This window comes from Lactuca serriola, chromosome 3 (assembly GCF_051521515.1).
Source record: "Lactuca serriola cultivar US96UC23 chromosome 3, Lser_US96UC23_V15, whole genome shotgun sequence".
Lineage (NCBI taxonomy): Eukaryota > Viridiplantae > Streptophyta > Magnoliopsida > Asterales > Asteraceae > Lactuca > Lactuca serriola.
Window position 1 is genome coordinate 90,562,291 of NC_136410.1, and position 7,353 is coordinate 90,569,643.

Sequence of the window (7,353 nt, forward strand, 5' to 3'; positions counted from 1 at the left end):
AATAGAAAAAACAAAGATGCAAATATATATTTACCAAGCAAAGAGGTGAACCGAGTTGGTAAGTGTGTCACAGGGAGCTGCGATGGATTAAAATGAAGAGATGGATTCTTCAGTCGTTGAAGAGGTGAACTCAAATCAGAGATGGATGCAAAATAGAACTCAAACCGAGTTGGTATTTGCAATCCCATCACTACCCCCTGTAACAGCCCAAACCTATAAAACAAACACACCCACTAAGCAAAATAGAATTATGCAAAAAACTTTGAAGCATTTCAATCCTAATCAAAAGATACTTTTGGAGTCCAGAAACTATCATAATTTTTTTTATATATTTGAATAAAACTTCAACTTTTAACAAACTAGTAATGTACCAAACCTTTTTCAGTTTTGGTATTTCAAGGTTCTAGAGACCAAAATTGATATGATACCTTGAAATAAGGACCAGTTTTGAAAAAAAGCGTTCGATTTTGGACTAAAAATGTAAAAATCAGAAAGACGTTGAACCATTTTAGTAATTTATTTTAGTCTATATATTATTATCTTATGTACCGAACCTTTTTTAGTTTTGGTATTTCAAGGTTCTAGGGACCAAGATTGATATGATACCTTGATATAAGGACCAATTTTGAAAAAGCGTTGGATTTACGACTAAAAATGTAAAAATCAGAAAGAACTGGAACCATTTTAGTAATTTAGTGTTATATATTATCTTATGGATTAAACATTTTTTTAGTTTTGGTATTTAAGGTTCTAGGGACTAAAACTGATATGAAACCTTGAAATAAGGACTAATTTTGAAAAAGTGTTGGATTTTGGACTGAAAATGTAAAACGTCAGAAAGAACTGGAACCATTTTAGTACCTAAGATGGAGTCCATACTACTTGACTAATGGCATCCATAGCAGCCTCTCTGAATCCTTCAACAGATGCAAACCATTGTGCAGTTGCCCTAAAAATCGTAGGCTTTTTTGTCCTCCAATCATAAGGATACTTATGCTCTAATATCAAGAAAACAAGGGCATTTAAGTAAATTTTATATCAAACCATTTCAATGGTGTCTTTATAACTAACTTAATGTAAGGTTCCACCATGATAATTGATGAAAGTTGACCCAAGTGATCAATTACAGCAGCATTCCCATCTCCTAACACATCAAGCCCTTTAAAGATTCCAGCTTCTTCAGTGAATTTTCCTTCATCGTCTACTGGGGATATTATTGGCAAATTGTATTTTAATCCTGTTATATAATCATCTTGTCCATGTCCAGGGGCAGTATGGACAAGTCCTGTTCCTGATTCTGTTGTGATGTAATCTCCTCCAATCACAACTGGACATTCTTCCCCATTTATTGGATGTGCATATCTGTTCAAAATAAGTAATTTCAGAAAAAAAAAAAAGTAAGTCTTGATAAAAACATGAAACTATGAGACTTGTTGGTTGGATGGAATCGGAATGAATGATTCCATTCCTACCTAAGTATACCTGCAATTTTCAAGATCTAAACCGAAAACTGTTTTCTTAACAGCAAGTTTCACATTCCATTTGGATTCCAGTGTTGACAAAAGGTCAAGTGCAACAATGAAAAATGGTATCTTAGAGCCTTTCAAAACACTACCAATTCTCTTCTTTCCATCTTCAAAAGATGAAGTAACATCAGGTGAAGGTGATTGCACTTCAACAATGGCATACTGGAGCTTGGAATTCACTGCAACAGCTAAAAAAAGAAAGAAGAAAAATTACACTGTTACAGATAAACAACTGATTACATAAAAGTTGTTTAAGGAAAGAAAGAAAAAGAAAAAGAAAAACTCACATGATACATGATATATGAATTATGAAGGTGGACACATACCAGCATTTGCAGGAATAGTCCAAGGAGTTGTGGTCCAAATTGCAAGGGACAATTTGGGAAATTCATCAAGTAATCCATCTTTAGTTGGAGTAGTTAGTAATTTGAAAATTGCATACATGCTCTTTGAAACATGGACTTCATGATACTGCAAGAAACTTCCAAGGAAAATAAGACACTCTATATATGTATCCTATTTTTAGTAAATATTTCATGATATAAATTAAATTATAATTTTGTTTTCTTGAAATTAACTAAAAACTTATTTATTTATTTATTTTTAATTATAATCTTATCTGTTTACCTCTAATTCAGCCTCTGCAAGAGCAGTGCGTGATGAAGGACTCCAGTGCACTGGCTTTCTCCATCTGTATATGTACCTTTTGAAAACCATTTGCCCAAACACTTCAATCTAGAAAAAACAAAACAATTAAATAATAAAAATAATAATAATAAAAATAATAATAATAATAATAATAATAATAATAATAATAATAATAATAATAATTTGGCATCAGTACCTGAGCAGCTTCATATTCGGGATCAAGAGTGAGATAAGGATGATCCCAATCTGCCCATACTCCAAATCTCTGTAGACATATATTATATATTATATATGTTTAATGTTATCTTTTTTTTCTTAATAATACTAATAAAGAATTATAATAAATTGACCTTGAATGATGCCATTTGTGCCTTGACTGTTGCTTTAGCAAATTTAGCTGATTTTGCTCTTAATTTTATTGGTGTCAATCCGTTTCTGGCATCTTGATCCAATGACTGCAATACTAAGATAGTTCAACAGAAAATTACTCTTAAGTCTTAATTAATATAAGCTTTAAAAGATTATTCAGTTTTATTATTGAATTGCATTAATCTGATGGAATTGGAATTCGAGATTCCATTCCAGGGTTGCCAAATGGATGGAATTCCATTACCATTATGTTGGAATCCTTCAGATTCCATGGTTAATGGATTTAACTATTCATCCTTGCTCTTCTTTTTCAGTAAATGACCAAATTATCATATTAACATAAAGAAAAACAGAAGATATATAAATATGACTTAAGTTAAAAGATTATTTAATGGAAGAAGAAGCAACAAACTATCATTTACCTTTCAACTCAATGGGTAGACAATGGCAATCCCATCCAGGAATGTAATGCACTTTACAGTTTTGAAGAAGTTGTCAAAAAAATAAATAAATAAATAAATAATAGAAGTTTAGATACACTCATACACATTCATCATATGCATACTTGCATAGTATTTATACTATAAAGCACATTTTCACACATAAAACTTGACTAAAATCATTTTCTAGGATAGCCTTTTGCATTATCACTATAAAAGGATTTGGATATAGCACAAAAATCATGGAAGATAGAAACAATTCCACTTCTATCCTTCAATAAGTGAAGACAACCACATCAAATCATACCTTATATCAGTTAATAATATCCTTTATGATCTTGTTTAATGCAAGTCCCATGTGTAAATCACCATTAGCATATGGAGGACCATCATGAAGAACAAAAGTTCCCTATTAAAAGCAAGAAAAAAATATATCAGAGAGAACAGAATAAGAAAAATTTAAAAATGAACTTGAATAATTTCCAAAACTGACCCCATTATTCTTTTCAGAAACTTTCTTGAAAACCTGATTTTCATCCCATAATTTCTGGATTTTAGGTTCGCTTACTGAAGAATTTGCTCTCATACCAAAAGTTGTTTTAGGAAGATCAACAGTGTGCTTGTATTTTCCATCTCCTTGCTTTGTTCCTAAACAATGGAATACATGGATAGTTAGTAAGGTAGTGTTTGGCATCAGGGAATCAGGGAAGGAAGGAATGGAATCGATTACTCCATTGTAATGAGACTTTGTTTTGCCTGATGGAATGGAATAAGACACCGATTCTTTCCATTTTGTTAACTTTCATTCCATCATGGAAAGGAATGAAAGATTAGTTTATAATGAAACATTATTTTTTCAAAATTTCAATACTTTACATAGTACATACATTACAGTTTTATTTTTTTACCAAATAACAAAATAAAATTTTTTGTTACAACTTATTTGGTATCTTTCTTACTCAATTACCATGTTCACTCCATTCCATTCCTATCCAGCCAAACAACCCTAAAAGCTCTTTAAAAAAATGTAATCAGGTATATACCTTTAGAATCTGCAAAGGGTATATATGATAAAAGAAATTTTAGTTGTAAGGTGATATCATACTAAATTACTAATTACTACAACATGTTACAACATGGTCAGAGACCCTTGGCGGTGATGACAGAATGTGTGATTGCAATTTAAGAGATGGATGATAACATATATAATGATAAAAGAAATTATGAGCTGCCTACCTTTGCTTTTCTCTGATTTTTAATTCTTTTCTCTTTCTTGCATATAACCAATTTAAGAGACCGATATGTGGATCGTTGGTCCAGATTCTTAAAGGTTCCAAATTTTCTTCTTGCAATAAACAATTTGCTCAAGGAATGTGTGATTGGCAATAATAAATAAATAAATAATTTATTTGTGTTACCTCTGTAAGATCATCAGGGAGATGAAAAGTGTGACGCATTTCTTCAGGAGATTTTCCTTTTATCATGTGGGCAAGTGCACGGCTTGTGAGGTCAACTAGTGATCTTAGCCGGAGACTATCCTCACCAGATGTCAATTCACATAACTTTTTTGTATCCAACCGAAGTTATGATCTGCTTACCTCAATGTTGAAATGGCGTTCAATGACCAAATCAGGGGCAAAATCGCACCATCAATGAAATGGTAGCGGAGATGTTGATCTGAGCCCTAGAAATCGGACCAAAGGGGTGGGGGTTATTGACTAACAATGTTATACTGTAAAGGTGAAAGTGAACGAGATTTAGGAGAGGGGGAAAACAATTTTTAGTGTAATATGGAGAAGGTTCCTTCAAGCACTAGAAGATGGTCAGAGACCCTTGGCGGTGAGAGATCGGAGGCTAGGTGGTGGTACGATAGAAAAGATAAGATGTAAAATAGAAAATGCTTCCTTCTCTAAGATGCGATCAAAATTTTTGCGATGCTAGCCTCGTCGGACTCCAAATCCAAAAAATTAGTTGAAGTAAACTCAATCATTGGCTTTATGATAGAAGTAGATGGATGATGAGAAGTAGAGCGGAGGTGAAAATAACCCCCAATCGCTATCAGGCTCTGGAATCATTCGCTTGTGAAATTTTTGTGAGGCAGTGGATGTCGGTGAGAGGTGGAGACGAGGGAGGGGAGATATGAGATACATGGAAATGAATGTAGGGGAAGAAGGCGGGGTTTTAAAAAATTTGGGGATTTTATTTTCCCTCTGAGAGGAGACATGCATTTCTTAAAAAAAATATAAAACGACATTCACAGAGGACGCCCGTTTTAAATAAAGTGCCCTCCGTTTTTTTTATTTTTTTACATGAGACACTAATTTAAGGGCACGCAATAATGCGCGACCTAAATCCTTAAATTTTTTTAACAGATGACACTTTTTTAATGTCACTCTCTTTTACGTAACATAAATCAATAAGTGTCGTGGTTTGCGCGTCATAAAAGGGTTTTTTTCTTGTAGTGAAATATTTCCACTTGCCCAAAAAGAGTCTTTGGAAGCAGGTGTATAGAGAAAGAGGAGGAAGAAGAGTATTTTCATTCGTGTGTCAAATGAGATGGTAGAGGTCTCCTTTTATAGTTGAAACGTAACCGAAACAAATCAATTCAATATTAAGGAATTGATTGTGCATTGAATGTCAATAAATGTCATTAATTACATAATTAATGCATCCGTTACAGAATTAAAAATTAGGACCAAAAATGTCAAATTTAGCAAAAACGCGGGTAGCGCGAGCCCGAGTTTTCGGAGTTGTATTCGTGCCCTCAAGTCGCGCCCATGCACAAGTTCGGTGTTTTTGGTCTATGGAATCCAAGATTTGCACCCCCCCCCTACGCGCGGGTAGGAATTATTGTAAAACCATAGACACAAGCTAGTAAGCCTTTCATGCATTCAAGCTTATAAACCCTGTTGACTTTGGTCTTTCTACCGATGTGAGACTCATTCCCACATTCATCTCTTTTGCTAAATTTATTCTCAAATACCCACCTTTGAGTATCGATATCTCATTCACATATACTTCATTTTGGGCGTATAATATATCGTTTTGAAATCATGGAGGAGAACACACACCCACTTAGAGTTAATTATCTATACAACATATGTATATATTTATATATGTCCAAAGTTAGTAAGAATATAGATATTATATTAAATTTATTAACAATATATATATATATATATATATATATATATATATATATAGAGAGAGAGAGAGAGAGAGAGAGAGAAATAAAGAGTAGTAAAGGTTCAAATGAGAACCAAAAAAGATTAGGAACCTAAGAATCACTTATATTTAGGTTATCACTAATGTATTTTCGTATTTGATTTGATTTTTTTTTCATTTTTGATAAGTTGTTAGAAAGAAAAAGGACATTGTTTGATCAGATGTTTCATTTCACCATACTTGAAAAACACTTTTCATATTTCCCTTCTTCCTTCCTCCGGTGACTCCAACCACTACCACCCTACCACCAACAAACAACATTACTCCAATGACTTTCCACCACTAGCACCACCTCTTCTGTTCACTTTGGCTATAGTCTCCTCCGTTCACTTATGCTACTGTTATCTCCAATCTCCGATGAACCACCAGATATGCAACAGATCTGACTTGATTTACATCAGATTTCATCAGATGTACAAGAAATATCACTGGATATGTATCAGATCATGATCTCGAAACCGCCACCACGAAGCAGATCTAGATCTAGAAATCACCACCACTAAAAACGACGACTGATGCCTCCGGGGAACTAAAACCAACCACCGTAGGCCCACCGTCACCATTTGTCTCCTCCGTTGCCTTCTCCGACGACATCACTTTTTCATCAACGAGGCTCTTAGGTTTGAAGTGGTATGGTCCAGATCTATGATCTCCAATGACAAATAATACTTCTCGACTTTAGATCTTTGATTTACACCTCCAGATTTATGAGCTCTGACGATATTGCCAGACCAGATCATAGAGCACTGCTAACCGCCACCGTCGCTTCGGCAAAACATCGTCATCTCTCTCTCTCTCTCTCTCTCTCTCTCTCTCTCTCTCTGATCTCCAGTAAAACACCACAATATATGCATCAGGTATATTGACTTTTGCTTTGATTGTTTTCTCTTCTATTAAGTTGTGAATTTAATGTTTAAATCTCTTATTTATTTGTTTACTTTTCCAAATAAGGCTATGAATTCATACTTTAGCAAAATATAAGACGATATCTGTAAAAAATTAAAAACAAATAAAAAAAAGCAACGGAGACATTTTCCACATCTCTGAAACCACTTTGCTTCTTAGTCTGTACAAAAAAACTCACTCCAGAAAAATGAAATATAGAATATCAATTCAATTTTTCCTTGATAAGGTCGTAAAGTGTA

General features: G+C 33.7%; 1 pseudogene; it reads right to left on the bottom strand.

Annotated features, from left to right (window-relative positions):
- Positions 1-861: 861 nt before the first annotated feature.
- LOC145095515 (isoleucine--tRNA ligase, chloroplastic/mitochondrial-like) lies at positions 862-6,802 on the bottom strand (annotated as a pseudogene).
- Positions 6,803-7,353: the final 551 nt, after the last annotated feature.